This window comes from Mustela nivalis (genome assembly GCF_964662115.1).
Source record: "Mustela nivalis genome assembly, contig: HAP1_SCAFFOLD_2104, whole genome shotgun sequence".
NCBI classification, from domain to species: Eukaryota; Metazoa; Chordata; class Mammalia; order Carnivora; family Mustelidae; genus Mustela; species Mustela nivalis.
The window spans coordinates 2,551-21,828 of NW_028134560.1; the positions used below are offsets into that span (position 1 = coordinate 2,551).

The 19,278-nt window shown below is 52.9% G+C and overlaps 2 long non-coding RNA genes across 3 annotated transcripts in view; one reads left to right on the forward strand and one right to left on the reverse strand.

Annotated features, from left to right (window-relative positions):
* Positions 1 to 10,731: 10,731 nt before the first annotated feature.
* The window catches only part of LOC309858253, a 45,806-nt gene continuing 37,259 nt past the window's right edge, over positions 10,732 to 19,278 (forward strand). Inside the window, exons 1-2 of one of the 2 annotated variants that reach the window (XR_014308115.1) lie at positions 10,732 to 10,917; positions 13,222 to 13,333. This is a non-coding gene — a long non-coding RNA (uncharacterized lncRNA). Of the gene's footprint in view, positions 10,918 to 13,221; positions 13,378 to 19,278 lie in introns of those variants that run through there. The other variant, XR_014308116.1, reaches the window with a different exon arrangement.
* Positions 17,130 to 19,278, reverse strand: part of LOC309858254 — a 40,757-nt gene continuing 38,608 nt past the window's right edge. Inside the window, exon 3 of the long non-coding RNA XR_014308117.1 lies at positions 17,130 to 17,940. This is a non-coding gene — a long non-coding RNA (uncharacterized lncRNA). The remainder of the gene's footprint in view (positions 17,941 to 19,278) is intronic.

Consider the following 19,278-nt stretch of genomic DNA (forward strand, 5'->3'; position numbering starts at 1 on the left):
CCCGGCTGGGTCCGTGGCAAGGGTCGGGGGCCTCGGCGACCCACGCCGGGCCCCGTGAGCCTCACGCTTGCTTTGGGGCAGGCTACGACGAGCCAGGGGAGACGAGGTGCCCCGGTCCTCCCAACCCGAGGTGCGGGAGGTCTCCCCCAGGAGAGTGGCGGAGACCTGGGAGCCGCCATGTTGCAGCCAGGGTGGACAGGGTTGGCCTTTTTTCTTCAGCGAAGGGCGGAGGGAGAGGCCCTGGGGGAAGGGCCTCTTGGTTTTCGTGGTGCAATACTGCCATCAAGCGGACATGTCCTGCCATCCCGGGAGCCCCCCGCTGAGGCCGGCCTGGGCGGGAAGTGGGCGTCCCAGGCGGGACAGAAGGGGCCCTGCGATCCCACGGTGCCTGGCCCTTTGGGGAGGCGCCTCCACACCACCGGTCCTTTGATGACCAACCCCGGAGCGAGCAAGCGTGGCATTGGGGCGCGGAGGCAGGAGCCAGCCGGCCCCGTTCTCTTGTCGTTGCCCTGCCCGCTCCGGTGGGCTGTTGGCGAAGGGGGCCCAGAACGGGAAGTGTGCAAACTCCGACTGGGAGGCCCAGGGCGGGCCCTGCGCGGGCGGCTCTGCCTGGACATGGTTGGGGGAGCCCTGGGGCCAGGCCTCCGCGGGACGTCATAGGCGGGGAAGCCCCGGGAGATGGCACTGCAGCTGCCCCGTGTATGTCAGGCAGCGGCTTCCTGGGCCCAGATCCGTTATTCGGCCCCGGGGCGGGGGTGTGGGGCAGGGGCAGGGGTAGGAGGGGAACGAGGCTGCTGCTGCTGTTTCCACTTTGGCTCGTTTACCCGCGTGGGGGCCTGTCCCTCCCGGACTCTGCTCCGCTGGGTCGGCGCCGCCAGCATCTCCCCCGCCGCCTCCCTCTCCGGACCAGCGTGCCCTCCAGGTGCCTTGACACCGGGTGGCCTGGGGATCACACCTGATCCCCAGAAGCCGGCACGGGGACGTCAGGGTCCCGCCTCCGTCCCCACCAACAATGGCAGCAGCCCTCCAGGTTTCGTGTTGGCGGGGTTGGCAGGGCCCTGGGCCCACCCGACCGATCCTGCTCCAGCTCCTTGGGGATGGGTCCCCGCGTCCCCGGATCGCCCCCGCCCCTCGCTCCAGAGGCCTGGCGCCCAGGGCCCGCTGGGTGCTCCTTCCCGCTCCGGGCTGCCTTCCAGCCCTCTGGTCCCGCCCCGACATGGCGGCCACCAGGGTGCGTGCTCAGCACTGGCTTCCCGTGCCGGAGCCGCAGGGCCCCGGGCCTGGCGCTCTGTCGCGCTGTCCATCTCCGGAACCTCCAGGGTTGCCCAGGGCGGGTAGGGGGTGGGGATGCCTGCACCTCGCGGCCGCTGCGTGGACAGGCGGACGGAGGGCCCGTCGCCCGTCCCGCCTGGGACTCCCACGTCACTCCTGGGCCTCCCGACTCGGGGAAGGCGCAGCAGCGTGGGGCTCCCGCGTCCGCCAAGGAGTTCCGCTTGATGGCAGTATTGCACCACGTATGCCAACCGCCCCTTCCCCCACAGCCTCTCCCTCCGCCCTTTGCCGAAGGAAAAAGGCCACGCCGGAATCGGGCTAGAAATAAAAACCAAAACAGAAGAGAGAGGCCAGGCCAGTGTCCATCCTCCCTGCGTCCAGCATGGCGGCTCCCACGCCTCGGCCCCACTCTGGCGGGGTGGTGGGGAGCATTCCGCGTTCCGAGGCTCCTGCGATTCGAGCCTGGTCCCCTGGGCAGCGGGCCCAGCCACGCTGTCCCAGGTGGACCCACGGAGGGAGGCTCACGGTCTGCATCACTGGGACCGCGCTCAGCGGAGGCCCCGGCCGTCCCAGTAGCCCACGTGCGGAAGAGGGCCCGGGATGGGTCATGCCTGCTCCGCCTCCACACGAGTCCCCAAGCATCCGCACACGTCCACCACTGGCACCCCGAGCGCGTGCTTGGAGGGGGGCTCGTGCCTCTTGTCCTCACAGGTGTCAGCTCCCAGGCAGCCCCTCGGCATTTGTGGGTGGTGGTTGGGGGCGGGTGTGGTTTGGGGTAGGAGAGAGCCAGTGGCTGTCCAGGCTCACCTCCTTGGTGGCCAGAGCCCCCGGGGCAGCGGGGTGTTGACAGCCTGGATCGCCTTGTCCCCCAGCCCTTGCCCGCGAGCCCGGGGGCATCCGCGCGGTTCGGGCCGCGGCGCCCCCAGGGGCCCCCGCGGGGCGTTGGGTCCCCGGAACCGTAGGCCACCCTGCTTGCGTTGCCGTCCCCTGGGGGCCTCCGCAGAGCGGAGCGAGTGGGTCACCCTGGCCCCGAGGCCGGGGTGCCGGGCCTCGCTGGCCTTGTCGTGACTGCAAGCGGGGAGGGTGGGTGTTGCGGCGGTGACACCGCGGGAGGAGGTCCCTGAGGGCCGGGGCCGTCCCCGGGCAGGGCACGTGTAGCCTCTGCGGCGGGTGCCGACAAGGGCGCCGCGGGGGACCGTGGAGCCCCGTGGGGCCCGTGCCCGGACTGTGCTTGGCGAGCCGACCGCCAACCCAACGCAGCTGTCCCCGGACCCCGCGCCACGTTACCCTCCCTTGGCGCCAGCCGGACCGTCCGACCCTGCGGGCGCTGGACTGCTCTTGGAGCCAGGCCCTTCCTTCGCGGGGCGGCGCATCCCCGTTGGGGGTCTTCCCGTGGCTCTGGCCTGCGCCTCCGAGGGTGCTCGGGCCTTCACTTTGTGGGCAGGAGGGGGACCCCTGTGACGGGTGCCAGACCCCGGAGAATGGAGACTGGCGGTTTCAGCCGGGGCGCGGCGGAGTGGGGGGGGGGGCGGTGGGCAACTGTCGGTCAGCCGGCTGGGAAGGCCGGACAGGTGAGAGTGTCCGGGGTGACCCCTGGGACCCGAGGGCGGCCCGGGCCAGGCGCCTGTCAGGGTAGTAGAGCGGGGCCGCGGGCAACCCCTGAGAGGGGCGCCGGCCGCTCTAGCTCCGTTCACCTGGGCCCTGGAGACGGGCAGGCCGGCGGGCGGGCGGGCGGGCGGGCGGTGCGTGCCCCGACCGGTGCCACGGGGCCACGACCCACATGGCCCGTGCCCGACCGACCTTGGGAGGACGTGTCTCTTTGCGGGGCCGCTTGGCACCTGGTTGAGAGAGCGGAGGCCGACGCGTGCGTCATCTTTCTCCCCCTAGGCCCAGAGCGGGCCTCAGGCCTCGGGGCCTGAGTCTGTCAGGGGAGCGGTGGGTGAGGGGGATGCGGGGTTTGGGAGGGGCGTCGGGGGCTGGGGTGTGTGTCCCACAGGGTGTCTTTCATCCGGCGGCGTTCGTAGGACCCAAGCAAGGAAAGGGAGCGGAAGGAACCCCTAGAGGTGGAGGTGGACGTGGAGGTAGGTGGCCGGGGCGTGAGGGTCAGGGTGTTGCGAGTCAGGGCTTTTGCTTACCACGGGAGGGACGGAGCGTCTGCTCCCTGCCCCGGCACCCCCTTCCACCCCACCGCACCCCACCGCGAGAAGCAGCCTCTCCCGTTTGCCGGTCGGGAAGCAAAAATGTTCCCCAAGGGTTGAAGGCAGGCGAGGCGCGTGCCATTCTCGAGGAGGCAGAGGGCTCCGCGTGCCTGAAAGGAGCACCGTGAAAGGGGCTTGGGCGCAGGGACTGGGATCGATTCGGACGTCTGTCCTTGAACGCTGCCGGCGCGTGCTGTGGGGCGCGTGGGCCACCAGCTGAGGTTTGGGAAAGGGTGACATCCGACTGTGGTCTACCACGTTTTCCGGGGTCGGCGGCCTCTGTGAGCGGGTGCGTGCATGCGTGTGTTGGAGTGAATTGGCGCGAGCGTGGGTCTGTGTGAGCACCGGTGTGTTTGGAGGGCGTACGTAGCGTGGGTGTGCGTGTGGGCATCTCCGCGAGTGCGTGCGCGCGCGCCCGTCTTCCCTTCTCTTGTGCCCCAGGTCCGAGGGGTCGGTCGTCAGGGTGCAGTGGATGTGACCGGGAGGTGTCCACCCCGGGATGCGGCTCGATGGACGGGACAGAGGAGCAGCAGCGTCGTGCGTTGGCCTGGTGTCCCGGTCGGCTGGGACCGGTCGGCCCCGGCCCGGAGGTGCAGGGGCGCCCCTGTGGGTTGCCCCTCCCTGGCCTTCCCCTCCGGCTGGAGCTGTCCAGAGGTGGAGCCTGGGCCGGCAGGAGAGGCGGTGGCGAAGGTCCCAGGGCCCGACCCCTCCGTCTTCTGGCCACGGGAGGTGGACCTCACTGTTGACCCCACGGCGGGGGCCCGCGGGCCGCCGCCGACCTTGGTGCCTGGGCTCTCGGAGGCCTCGGGGTCAGGCGGACCTCTCGGTGGCGGGGGGGGGGGGGGCGGGTGGTGGCGGGAGTCGGGGGAAAGGGTCCTGACTGAGGACCGGGCACCGGCCGTCGGGGCGTGGCCGGGCCTCCGGGCCCAGGGCCAGAACCGCGTGTGTCCCCGGGTGTCCCGCCGATCGGCGCGGGCCAAGATGGAGCCCCGGCTGGGTCCGTGGCAAGGGTCGGGGGCCTCGGCGACCCACGCCGGGCCCCGTGAGCCTCACGCTTGCTTTGGGGCAGGCTACGACGAGCCAGGGGAGACGAGGTGCCCCGGTCCTCCCAACCCGAGGTGCGGGAGGTCTCCCCCAGGAGAGTGGCGGAGACCTGGGAGCCGCCATGTTGCAGCCAGGGTGGACAGGGTTGGCCTTTTTTCTTCAGCGAAGGGCGGAGGGAGAGGCCCTGGGGGAAGGGCCTCTTGGTTTTCGTGGTGCAATACTGCCATCAAGCGGACATGTCCTGCCATCCCGGGAGCCCCCCGCTGAGGCCGGCCTGGGCGGGAAGTGGGCGTCCCAGGCGGGACAGAAGGGGCCCTGCGATCCCACGGTGCCTGGCCCTTTGGGGAGGCGCCTCCACACCACCGGTCCTTTGATGACCAACCCCGGAGCGAGCAAGCGTGGCATTGGGGCGCGGAGGCAGGAGCCAGCCGGCCCCGTTCTCTTGTCGTTGCCCTGCCCGCTCCGGTGGGCTGTTGGCGAAGGGGGCCCAGAACGGGAAGTGTGCAAACTCCGACTGGGAGGCCCAGGGCGGGCCCTGCGCGGGCGGCTCTGCCTGGACATGGTTGGGGGAGCCCTGGGGCCAGGCCTCCGCGGGACGTCATAGGCGGGGAAGCCCCGGGAGATGGCACTGCAGCTGCCCCGTGTATGTCAGGCAGCGGCTTCCTGGGCCCAGATCCGTTATTCGGCCCCGGGGCGGGGGTGTGGGGCAGGGGCAGGGGTAGGAGGGGAACGAGGCTGCTGCTGCTGTTTCCACTTTGGCTCGTTTACCCGCGTGGGGGCCTGTCCCTCCCGGACTCTGCTCCGCTGGGTCGGCGCCGCCAGCATCTCCCCCGCCGCCTCCCTCTCCGGACCAGCGTGCCCTCCAGGTGCCTTGACACCGGGTGGCCTGGGGATCACACCTGATCCCCAGAAGCCGGCACGGGGACGTCAGGGTCCCGCCTCCGTCCCCACCAACAATGGCAGCAGCCCTCCAGGTTTCGTGTTGGCGGGGTTGGCAGGGCCCTGGGCCCACCCGACCGATCCTGCTCCAGCTCCTTGGGGATGGGTCCCCGCGTCCCCGGATCGCCCCCGCCCCTCGCTCCAGAGGCCTGGCGCCCAGGGCCCGCTGGGTGCTCCTTCCCGCTCCGGGCTGCCTTCCAGCCCTCTGGTCCCGCCCCGACATGGCGGCCACCAGGGTGCGTGCTCAGCACTGGCTTCCCGTGCCGGAGCCGCAGGGCCCCGGGCCTGGCGCTCTGTCGCGCTGTCCATCTCCGGAACCTCCAGGGTTGCCCAGGGCGGGTAGGGGGTGGGGATGCCTGCACCTCGCGGCCGCTGCGTGGACAGGCGGACGGAGGGCCCGTCGCCCGTCCCGCCTGGGACTCCCACGTCACTCCTGGGCCTCCCGACTCGGGGAAGGCGCAGCAGCGTGGGGCTCCCGCGTCCGCCAAGGAGTTCCGCTTGATGGCAGTATTGCACCACGTATGCCAACCGCCCCTTCCCCCACAGCCTCTCCCTCCGCCCTTTGCCGAAGGAAAAAGGCCACGCCGGAATCGGGCTAGAAATAAAAACCAAAACAGAAGAGAGAGGCCAGGCCAGTGTCCATCCTCCCTGCGTCCAGCATGGCGGCTCCCACGCCTCGGCCCCACTCTGGCGGGGTGGTGGGGAGCATTCCGCGTTCCGAGGCTCCTGCGATTCGAGCCTGGTCCCCTGGGCAGCGGGCCCAGCCACGCTGTCCCAGGTGGACCCACGGAGGGAGGCTCACGGTCTGCATCACTGGGACCGCGCTCAGCGGAGGCCCCGGCCGTCCCAGTAGCCCACGTGCGGAAGAGGGCCCGGGATGGGTCATGCCTGCTCCGCCTCCACACGAGTCCCCAAGCATCCGCACACGTCCACCACTGGCACCCCGAGCGCGTGCTTGGAGGGGGGCTCGTGCCTCTTGTCCTCACAGGTGTCAGCTCCCAGGCAGCCCCTCGGCATTTGTGGGTGGTGGTTGGGGGCGGGTGTGGTTTGGGGTAGGAGAGAGCCAGTGGCTGTCTAGGCTCACCTCCTTGTTGGCAAGAGTTCTTGGGGCAGTGTTCAAAATCTGACTTGGAGCCCCAGGGCATCCCTGGACCTCCTGTTTTTTCTTCACGTGGTTGGGGGAGCCCTGGCTCTAGTGAATCCCCAATGGTTGTAATGTCTTTCATATTCCTCATAGGCTTCAACAAAATCACATAGTATGATTCTTGTGGTTCCCCATAGGTGCCCAAGCATCTGGACCTTTAGGGCCGTTTTATCTTTGCTGGTCTAGTGGAATTTCTCTCTGAAGTCGTTTTTTGAGTCTTTGAGCACATACACATTTCCTCAGCTGGAAAGTATATTTGCTGTTTTTATTCACAGTGCTTTTGATGTTTTTTTTTGCACCTGAACGCCAAGGCAACGACTACCTCATGGGGTAGATTGGGACTTCTTTTTTTTTTTTTAAAGATTTTATTTATTTGACACAGAGAGAGAGATCACAAGTAGGCGGAGAGGGAGGGGGAAACAGGCTTCTTGTTGAGCATACAGCCTGATGCGGGGCTCTATCCCAGGATCCTGAGATCATGACCTGAGCTGAAGGCAGAGGCTTAATCCACTGAGCCACCCAGGCACCCCTAGAGTGGCACTTCTGTTGCTGTTACAGAAAGCAGCTAAGTCATAAACCTCAGTTGTACTCACGATTAGATATGGAGCCTATCTACCCAGTGACAAAGGGTTCTGACCCAGAATGAGACCCATCAGAGTCCATAAGGGAACTACCCTCAGGACAAAGGAGTCAGGTTGAAGACCTTCTTCTGTGCCTTCAGTAGATTTAGTCGTTGAGATGCCATCTCCTGGGGTTTCCAAGGTTTCTGGCTCAGTCCTTTCTCCAGAACTCCTGGAGCCTGTAATTAGATGGCAGGAGAGGAGCAAATAATTGAGGACACCATGACCAGTCATTTGCATTCTTAACCTTTTTTAGCCACCTTCTCCCAGGAATTCATGAGATTTCCATCTGGAGAAAGCATGGCCCTGGATTCCATTTACCCCTTGTTCTCCAGGCCTCAACCCCAAGCTTGCCCCCACCGCTGGGGAATCACCAAGAGGTCTGAAGACACTGGCTAAAACTCAGAGCTGTTGGGTTGAGTCGGGCCACAGATGAAGACTTTCTGTCAATGACAGAATTCAGGTGCATCCTCCCAGGCACACAGCCTTTTTTTCTAGACCCTTACAGTCCTTATTGTCCACTTCTGGAAAATCCTCTGGGGTGGCTTGTGTTCTTTGTCTAGCTCTTACCTGTTGTGTTTTAGTAGGGGAGCAAGTCTCTAGGCTCAGTTTTTCCTTTCACACACACCCCTTGTTTTCAATCCTCCTTGTAAGGTGTTGAAACCTGCTCCCTGCTCCTTCATTTCATACTTATGAATCACTTAAATATGTGTATAGGTGTTCTTATATGGGCTTATGCTTTGGGGGATCAACCTTCTTTGCCAAGCCTTGGATCCAGGTCCCAACATATGCTGACTGGTCCCAGTTCAATGTGTCCTTGGGGAACCTGGGTAGGTCAGTCAGTGGAACATGTGAGTTTGGATTTCAGGGTTGTGAGTTCAAGCCCCACATTTGGTGGAGAGCTTTAAAAATATGGTCTTAGTGTGCTATTCTGCGCAGGGCGATAGCTGCACCCACGGAACATGGACCATGCGTCATATACCTGTGTCATATACCCTGTGTCATATACCCTCACACTGGGAGGGAGGCCAAGAAGTAGGGTGTTTCTGGGCTACAACATTTCTGACAGCTAGAGCACAAAAGAGTCCTAGATCCACCCAGTCCCGAATATGATGTAGTGAAATTTGTCCCATTTTCTGTTCCTTCCCATCATATCCTGAGTGGGTATCTACACCTTGTGTCACATGTGACAAGTTAGGCCTTCTCAGATACTGTTGAGCATGGCACCCAGGCTTTTCTAAGTGGGAGACAACATACAGAATATAAAAAATACAATTCTAGCACTAACCTGCAATCTGAATTGTTCTTCCTTGTATGGGTCTAGTACCAAATAATCAAATTCTTCATTTTTTCTGCGAAGTGCTTTCCCAGAAAGAGTAACCACCTCCTACCCTTCCCCAGTTTATGTGGTTTTTTAGTTTGAGCCTGGATCTTCCAGGTTTGGGTTTCCCATGGCCCTGAGACCCCACACTGACCATGCTTCCTCTTCTTTGTCAGAGGTAGGTTTCCACAGGCCAGATGTCCTGGGAGTAGGAGCCTCAGCTCTTTGTTCCCTCAACATGGTGGCTGCTGATGTCATACCCATGCAGTGTGGGGAGGCTGGAGGCCTGTGGTAGGCAACCTGGTACACTGGTCTCCTTGTTGGGTGAGCTCAGCTCCATCCACCCTGTGTCACTTCCCTCACCAATTCTGGAGGCATGCCCATTTGCTGTGTCCAGACCAGAATCTTGTGGGTGCCCCAGACCCACCCTTCCTCCATCACAGGCCTTTCTGGGTGGCCGCAGGGACAGATCCTGCAAGCTTTGCTCAAAAAGGGTCCATTTGATGGCACCGTTGCTCCAGAAATGACATTCTTGGTTGCTGTGGGGCCTGCCCTCCTCCCTTTCGAGTAGGAAAAAGGGCTCATGTAGGCCCCAAAGCCATCTAATCCCAAATAGTTTGCTCTATTGGGGTGTTGTGAGGTAGTGGCTTTTCCTGTTGGGCTTTCTACTGGCAGTAGGAATGTACCTGTAATGACATCCAAAGGAATCTACGCAGGTGTGGATCCAGTTCGATGTTTCTCTAAGAGTTTTAAGCGCATGTTTCCTGGTGACAGGGACCCTGTGGTTTTTGTTGTTGTTTTGGTATACTTGTGAATAGACCTTCATGTGGCAGTGTTTGGACAGAATCTTTGCCCCTTTTTTTTTTCTTTTTAAGATTTTATTTATTTGATAGAGATCACAAGTAGATGGAGAGGCAGGCAGAGAGAGAGAGGGGAAGCAGGCTCCCCTCCGAGCAGAAAGTCTAATGCAGGGCTCGATCCCAGGACCCTGGGATCGTGACCCGAGCCGAAGGCAGAGGCTCTAACCCACTGAGCCACACAGGTGCCCCCCGAATCTTTGCTTTTTGAGCACATGGGTTCAAGGCAATAGGTGGCACAAGTTCTTGATGTCCCCTTTTCTCCTTGAGGTATTGCCTGTCTTCTTTCATGCTCCTCCAGCATCTTCATCCAGTTTAAGGGCTCAGGAACAGGCTCAAGAGGGTGTAGGCCATTTTGGCAGCAGGAATAAATGACAGGGCCCAGTTCTGGTTAGAAGAAGGGAGGTGGATTGCACAGGCTCACCTCCAGGAGCCTCAGGCAGTCAAATCAAAGGAGAAATCTTTACCTTTGTGTGATGACCACTCCTAAGTTGTCTTCGTCTTTGATCCTCTGCCCCACAGTGGGACAGTGAGGACCACGTAATTTTTGTCATGAAATTTTTGTGTTCAACAATAATGAAGTACATAGATACAGAGGACATTCTCCATTTCCATTGCTCTGATCCCCTAAAGCTCCTGTAGTAATAATACTTTTTGCATTTGACTGCTCTCATAGCCTGGAAGTCCCCTGGTCTTGGCACATCTGTACAAAACCAATGCCCTGTTGTCGTTTATATTTCCAGGGCATTGGATTCTTCCTTGGGGCCAAGGCATAGGCTATTTCAGTTGTTCTTTCTCTTTGGACACTAGGTTCTCCTTTCTTTCTTGCTACTCTTCTCTCTTCAACCTGGGGCTTTGGCATCTGTGGTACAATGTAAGGCTGCCCTCTCATCCGGCCTGCGTGTGTCACCGTCTACTCCAGAACCCGGGGGCCATCACTGAAGAAGAACCGGGTCCTCAGGCCCTGTCCATTGCCTCTTGCTATGGGGTGGTTCATCTTCCTTTTGACTCCACTGTCAGTGACAGTGGGCTGTTGCACACCTACATGTCTGGCTGCTAGATGTCTCTCATTTAGACTTCTCTCTGTGCGTGCCTGAGCAGCTGAATTGGTTAAGGGTCCATCTCTTGATTTTTGGTTCGAGTCATGATCTCAGATCGTGGGATTGAGTCCCATGTTAGTCTCTCCTGGGTGTAAAGCCTGCTTAATAAGATTCTCTCCCTCTTCTTTACCCCCCGCCCCAACCCGTTCCTGCTCTCTCTCATGCTCTTTCTGGAAAAAGAATGATAATAAATAAAAGATAATAGACAAATAAAGTGGTTTCTGTTTGCCCCTGCTGCAGGCCAATGGCTGCACTAGACCCGACGTGGGAAACCCCAGGAGTCTCCACAAAGAGGATCCAGTTCATATACCTATATGTTGGGAGGTTGCCATGCAATATGATGTTCTGGGCTGCAGAGTTCCTGAACTGTGTGAGGAGAATACCTGGATTCTCTCATTATGGGACATGATGTCCACCTCAAGGTACTAATGCTGATCACATTTGCTCCTGTTCCCTCCCCTTCTTCGTGCATAGCCACACCCTTTGTCATATGGGGCAGGTAGGGCTATCTGGTATGCCATGGGGCCTGGGACTCAGATTCTTTTTAGTGGGAACCAAAGTATACAAAAAAACTCTAGCTCTAACTTGTGGTGCACCAGCATTACTCTTCCTTGTCTGCATCTAGTACCAAAATCATCAGGAAATTCTTTATTCTGTCTGTAGAATGCTGTCCTGACAATGTGCCTGTAGCCTCCCTTGTTCCTGTGGTGTCTTGGCCTAGACACACCAGTCCTAGGTTCCCTGCTGCCCTGAGACCCTAAGGACTCGACAGGCCAAACTTGCTTTGGACTGAAAGTGGGGATCCACAGGCCAGTTGACCTGGAGTATGAGCTTCAGTGCCTGGGTTCCTAACATGGCGGCTGCTGAGGCCACGCCCCCACGGCCTCCCGAGCCCTGCATTCTTTGCAGCTGGAGCTGGGCTCTCTCTATCCTGTGTTGTTTCTCTCTGATATTGGAGGTTGCCAGGTTGCTGTGTCTGATCCAGAATGTTCTGTGTGTCCTGGTCCCACCCTTCTTCCTATCATAAGATTTCCTCAAGGAAGCCACAGACAGCATCTCCAAGCTTCGCTCAAAAAGTGTCCACTTGATGGCAGTGTTGCTCCAGAAATGCCAACACAAGCTACCAATTGTGGCCTCTCAGCCTTTCAAGAATCAGAAAAAGGGTGGGTGTGGGGCGTGTTAAAAGCCATCCTTGCTCTTCAAATGGTGTTGACTCTATTGAGCTGTTAAGGTGGTCCAGGTTTTTTCCTTTGGGTTTCTTGCTGGCAATAGGAGTATACATAGAGACACTCAAGGAATACATATATCATCACATCTCAGAGTTTTAAGCTTGCATTTCCTGGCAAAAGGGACTCTGTTTTCTCTGTATTCTTATTGAGTGGAGATCCATGTGGATGTTCTGGGGCAGAATCTTTGTTTTCCGAGGACGCTGATTTATCGCAATAGATGTCCTGATGACCCGGATGATCCCGTTCTTGAGGTATTGCCTCTCTTCTGTGCTCAGCCAGGTACTGTATCTGGCTTAAGGGCTCAGGAGCAGGCCCTAGAATGTGTAGGCCATTGTGGCAGCAGGAAGAAATGACAGGGTCCAGGTCTGGTTATTTTTTTATTTTTTTTTTTAAAAATATTTTATTTATTTATTTGACAGAGAGAGAGATCACAAGTAGGCAGAGAGGCAGGCAGAGAGAGAGGGGGGAAGCAGGCTCCCTGCTGAGCAGAGAGCCGGATGTGGGGCTCGATCCCAGGACCCTGAGATCATGACCTGAGCTGAAGGCAGAGGCTTAACCCACTGAGCCACCCAGGTGCCCCCCAGGTCTGGTTATTAAAGGGGAGATGGGTTGCCCAGGCTCACCTCCAGGAGCCTCAGGCAGTCATTCAGCCATTGTGTGCCCCCAGGATGGTTGTGGGTGGGTAGGGGTCCATGGGACAGTGGCCCTGTGGCTCCACAGTTACGACCTTAGTAAGGATCATTTGTTCTTGAGAGAATGTACTCTACCATCAAACCCCTAGTCATTTATTTGTACATAAATGTGGAAATATGTACATATATATGGAAATATGTATTTCCAAACTCTTTTATTTTCCGTGACTGCCTTAGAGAGGCTACCATGGGTAGAAATTTTTCCCAGTCAAATCAAAAACTCTTAACATGGCTTGGTGACCATTCCCTATTTGTCCATCTGTGTTCTAATTCCCTTTCTGCATCAGGAATGTCTTGTCATTTTTCATCATGTATGTTTTAGCATTGAATGCCATGGATAACAATGAGACACAGAGGGCCATCTACGTTTCACCATTTTTTGTTCCCACAGTGCTCACAGAATAATAACATTCTTTTGTTTTTGGTTGCCGTTCTAGCATATAGTGAGTCTTGGCACATCTGTGACAGAGTAAATGCCCTATTCTGCTTGAACCTGTCCTTTTCTTTTTAAAGAGAGCCAGAGTGAGCACATGCTGGAGAAGCAGCAGGGTAAGAGAGAGAAGCAGATTCCCTGCTGAACAGGGAGTCCGACCTGGGGCTGATCGCAGGACCCTGGGACCATGACCGTAACCAAAGGCAGACACTTCACCGACTGAGCCACCCAGGCACCCCGTTTCTTTCTTAGTTTCTAAGAAAAGAAAGAAACTACCTGGGTAGGATGCCTGTGGCAGATGGGAACAAAGTTATTTCATGTGTCTCTTCTCTTTGGACATTAGATTTCTCTTTTCTTCCTCTTCTATGACAGGAGTGGCTCTGAGGCTGCGTACAGGTGTCTGTTTACCAGAGTTCGAATGTGTGTGACCGGAATACATTTTCCAATGTCAGTGTCCACCCAGAAGAAATCAGTTTTTCAAACCGTAAGTCAGCCACATCCTAGAATAAATGCCTTTATCACCAGAAAGTCAATGTGGTGCGTCTGTTTGGGCAGAGAGGAGAAAGTTGGTGCCCATTTCCCCACATGTCACATGAGCTGCTGGTCAGTTGAGGATCGATTTGTAGAGGAGGATCCTAAGGATACAGGACTCTGAATTCTTTGGATAAGGATATGCCATTGATAGGGGACTAGGGGTGCAGGTCTTATTTTAAAGCTTATTAGGTAAGTTAGGCAGAGAGAGTGGTACCTAGAAGAAAATATGCCTTCGGCTAATAGAGCTTGCAAGGAAGTTCCAAAGAAAAATGGCCTTCATTATTGTGAGCCAGTGTTTAGGGCTTGAAATGTCCATGTCATTTGGTGATAAAATTGGGCTGGTGGGAAATGGGGAAACCTGGTAATGAGTCTGGGACGGAGGGGTTCTTTCCATCGTGATGAAAATTTATAAAATTGATTTTGCTGATGTGTATACAACTCTGAATATGCTAAAGACCATTGAATTGTTCACTTGAAAGAAGTGAATTGTATGAACATGTATTTTTTAAAAAGAGGGGATCTTAAATCAACAACCTGCTGACTTCTAATCTTAAAAATCAGAAGATCAGCAAACTAACACAAAGCAAAAGCAGAAATAAGGTAGGGATAAAGGAAATACAGAAAAGGAGAAGGAAACTAAGCATCAGTTTTTTGAAAAGATTGATTAAATTGATAGATCTTTAGACTGAATGGAGAAAGTAGAAATAACTGAAGTTAAAAATGTAAGGCAGGGGGAAATTATGGTCGGTCTATGCCAGAGAAATCAGATGGGTGATTGGATTGTATTATGAACAACTGTACCTAACAATTAAATAATAAGGTGAAATTAGTAGAAATATATAGGTTACCCAAAACTGACTCAAGAAGGTATAGATGATCTTAATAGACCTGTAGCAGTTCCGTATTTTGATTAAGTAGTTAAAAATCTCTTATCACATACCATTCCAGGACAAGATGTCATTACTGGGAAACTTTACCACTTAAAGAGGAATTGGCACTAATCCTCAAATCTTCTAATAAATCAGGAACACATCTGTATTAGGGTCCTTCAGAGAAATGGAGCCAGATAGAGAGGCAGAGAGATTTATTTTATGAGATTGGCTCATGTGGTAGTTGAGGGTGAGAAGTACAAAATCTGCATGGTAGGCTGGCATGCTTGAGATCCATGAGATAGGAGTGTTACAGCAGAGAGGAGGTAGAATTCTGTCTTCCTTGTGGGACTTCTGTCATTTTCCTTGTACGACCTTCAACTGATTGGATAAAGCCCACCTGTCTTGTAGATAGTAATCTGATTTGATGACTGAAATATCAATCTCATCTAAAAATACCTTCACTTCACAATTTAGACTGGTGCTGGACAAAATATCTAGGTGCCATGCTTAGCCACATTAACACATAAGATTAATTGTCTTAATATCCTATGTTGTTCTTTGAGACCAGCATTACCCTGGTACCAAAGCCAGGCAGAAATAACACAAGAGAACTACAGACCAATGTCTTGTCTGACTATACACAAAAATCTTCAGCAAAATGCTAGCAAACATAGTTCAGGCATATTTAAAGATTATATCCCAGGAACAAGTGAGTTTTACCCAGGAATGCAAGGGTGGATAGCATGAGGATATTAATCAGTGTAATATACACATAAATAGAATGGAGGTGAAAATCCACATGATCATTTTTTAAAATTTTTTTTAAAGATTTTATTTATTTATTTGACAGAGATAACAAGTAGAGAGGCTGGCAGCGGGAAGCAGTCTCCCTGCTGAGCAGAGAGCCCAATGCGGGGCTTGATCCCAGGACCCTGAGATCATGACCTGAGCCGAAGGCAGGGACCTAACCCACTGAGCCACCCAGGCGCCCCTGATCATTTCTATTGATGCAGAATAACTCCTTGACAAAATACCCTTTTACGAGAACAACAAAAATAGGAACTTCTGCAGCACAATAAAGGGCATATGTGAAAACCCCATAGCCAATGTCATTCTCAATGGTGAAAGACTAAAATCTTTCCCATGAGGAAAAGAAGGATGCCCATGATTGCCCCTTCCAAATTCTAGCCATAGCAAAATTAGGTGAGAAAAATAAAAGCCATCCAAATTGGATGTCTTTTTGCAGATAACATGAAGTATCCCAAGAGTACATACACACACTAAATGAATTTGGCAAAGGTGCTTATGGCAGAGGACAGTGTACACATAGACATGAGGAAGAGGAGGCACTGTGAAAACAGAACAGAGATATGTGGCCATGAACCAAGGGATACCAAAAGTTCTGGAAGGTAGAAAAGGGAAGAAAAAAATGGTCTCCTGTAGCCTCTGTGGAGTACAGCTCTACCAACATTTCAATTGTGGGCTTTGGCCCCCCAAAACTGTGAGAGAGAGATTTTTGTTGTTACAAACCACTCAGTTTGTGGTAATTTGTTATGGCAGCCCTAAGAAGCTAATACAATTATCCTTATACCACTTCAATTCCCTTTGATCTTCTACATGAATTTCATATTCCCTGTGGTGTTTTCCAGTTATTTAGATAAATAAGGTGGTGAGTTCACAAAGGAAAGGGAAAGAGTCAGCAGTCATATTCTTTTAACATTATACCATACTTGTGCACACCTATGCAGTTAATGTGCAAATAATGACAACCAGTGCCTAGAAGGTGCCCTTAGGTCATTTGACTCTGTGGGAAAACTTCTAGTCAGGGTTTTTGCCTTTGATTATTTGACTCTCCGGAGAATCTACTGCTGCTGTTTCAAGAATCAATACATGGAGTTCAGGTTTATATATTTATTTCTGCTTCATTTCATAATTTAGAGCAGACAGTATGACTGTGGAGCAGGACATCCCTGAACAAAGGTGATGGTGGTGGGTATAATATTACAAGTTAGTAGAGGTAAAAGAGTTGGAAGAGGAGGAGCAATTCCTATGGGCAGAAGTAGTGCTAGGAGAGCTGGTGGTGGGAGGGCCCTCTATCTGCCTATGGGTGTAGTGGAGAGGTCCTGGAATTTATGAGCAACCTCCAAATCCAAGTCCATGTTCCTATATTATAAATAATTCAGTGTTTAAATACTTTTAATAGAATATGCAGCCCAGAGTGCATAGCAGTAGACAGTTGTGACTTTTTATAGATTATATACTGCATATTAATTTATCAGCATTCAGTGACATTACAGTACTTGCAAAGGAGTTGTATAGATATTCGATGAGCACTTCAAACCCTACACAATGACTAGTTCTGCTAGCACTCTGATACTAAGAGAATTGACCTCCTTATCAAAGGCCTTGTGAAATAGTAATGCAAAATAATGAAAACCTAGATTTCATGATAAACCTATGCAAAGGAGAATCCTTGGACTGTTAGACTAGTTGGTTCACATATAGATAAAACAAGGTCATGGGCTGATCCTAAGGGAGTGGAGCACCAAGAATCTGTCTTATAGCAGTGGGGACTGAGCTGTTTTCTAATACCAATAACATTATAATAATAAGTAACATTACAACTTATCAAAAATTTTTCTGCATTTTTGATCCTCATTGGAACTCCATAATGTAGTTAGGAAAAGTAGTTTGATCTCAGAACTCTACTTACAGAAGAGTTATCAAACTCTAGAAATTTAAATGACTGATGAAATGTCTTGGATTTAATCAGTTTGAAAGCTTAGATCTCTTAATAAAGATTTTTTAAGTGTAATGGGATATTTTGGCATAGATAACTTTACATACCAACCTACCTTTTCTTTTTGCCAGGAAATACCATGGACCCAATTTTTCAAATCATCAAAACAATTTCCTCTCAACAGTTTTGCTTCTATAACATATTCTGTCACAATATCCAGGGCAACTTAATGAGCTTTTTCCCCACCTGAAAAAGATAAGTTGTTTTTAAAAACCCTTATTTATAGAGTCACTGAAACTAAAATGTATAATTGCCAGTAAGTCTGCTTGTGGTCACATTTTCCTTCTGACAAGATCATTTTCTTTTTAAAAAAAAGATTTATTTATTTTGAGACAGAGAGTGTGGACGAGGGCGGGGGGAGGTGCAGCGGGCAGGAACTAAGAGAGAAGAACCACCAGCGGTCTCCCCACTGAGTGCAGAGCTACCACCCTGAGATTACGACCTGAGCCAAAACCACGAGTCAGACACTTAAATGATTGAGCTACCCCAGGCACCTCTAGATTATTTTCTACCATTGAACTCAATGTGACAAGACAAAAAGTCTATGTAGCTTTAGTACTTTGGTCTGATGTTGCTGGAATTCTGTTCCAAGGCCTTTGAATTTTTTTCCTTGCAGCTCATCTTGAACTTGGGGTCAGGTTCTGAATTCTTCACTTCTCTGCATTAATCACCACTATGAATGTACACATAGTTTCAGGAAGGCTTTAAATAATATTCCATGTTAAATAAATGGAGGATTTTTTGCTCGCTGAAGTCTCAGACACTCAGAAGTTCAGGGTTCTTGATTATTTTCATGACAGTTCTGTGCAGAGGCAGGGCTGGTGGCCATCATGGTAGCAAGATGAACTGTGCTCCTAACTTCAGGTAAAAAACCACTTCTCACTTCTGGAAAATAAAAACGAAAAAATGAGAGGACAGAGTAGTTTTTCTTTATATAGCATGAACACATTTATTGTTCTGCTGTTGAAAATTGATTGTACTTAACTTCTAAGACTTAATTAGAAAGCAAATCCTCATAATAAGCCCTTAACACCAAATGCTGGTGAGGCTGTGGCACAGCAGGAACTCTCGTTCATTGCCAGTGGCAATGCTCAGTGCCACTTTAGAAGACAGTTCTCATGCAAAACCTTTTACAAAGGTTTTATTTTTTTATTTGAGAGAGAGAGCATGAGTTCGGGGAGGGCAGAGGGAGAAGCAGACTTCCCCCTCAGCAGAGAGCCCCATGTGGGGCTCGATGATCTGAGCCGAAGGCTGACACTTAACTGACTGAGCCACCCAGGCATCCAAAAGTAACCATCCTCTTACCATAAGATCCAGCAATTGTGATTGTATTTACCCTAGGGAGTTGAAAACCTGTCTGCACAGAAGCCTGTACACAAATGTTTACAGCAGCTTTATTCCTAATTGCCAAAACATGGAAGCAACCAAGATGTCCTTTAGTAGGTGAATGGATAAATGAATGGTGGTACCTCCAGACAATGGAATATAAATGGAATAAAAGAAATGAACAATCAAGCTACAAAAAGATACAGAGATGGGGGCACCTGGGTGGCTCAGTCAGTTCAGTGTCTGACTTCAGCTTAAGTTTTTGATCCCAGAGTCCTGGGATTGAGTCCCACATAAGCCTCCCTGCTCAGCAGGGAGTCTGCTTCTCCCTCTCCACTCATGGAGTCTCTCTCAAATAAATAAGTATTTTTAAAAGACCAGTAGTTATGAGGGATTCCACAGGGTGGGGGGGGATGAGATGAATTGGTGGAAACAGGAATATTTTTTTAGGGCAGTAGAACTCTGCTATATGATAATGTAATGGTGGATACATATCCTTATGTATTTGTGAAAATCCAAAGAAATACACCGCAAATGTTGAACTGCACTGTAAACTGTGGCCTTCATTACCCGTAACAAATGGACCACACAGTAAGGCAAACTGTTAGTAATAGAGGAAACTAGAAAGAGGGAGTAGGTGAGGGATTATTTGTGAACACTGCACTTTCTAGTCATTTCTTGATAAACCTAAAACTACTCAGAAAAATAGACTATTAATTTTTTTAAAGAACTATCAAGCAGTTCAATTTCTTTACTGTATAACCTTGAAAAGAGATTGTACTGATAGAATGCTCAAATGAATGGACATTAATGCAAATTCGAATCTTTCTACTTCAACCTTCATTGTCTGGCATCCAAAAAGAGGTGCTACTGTGTATAAAATAGTTATGTCCTCTG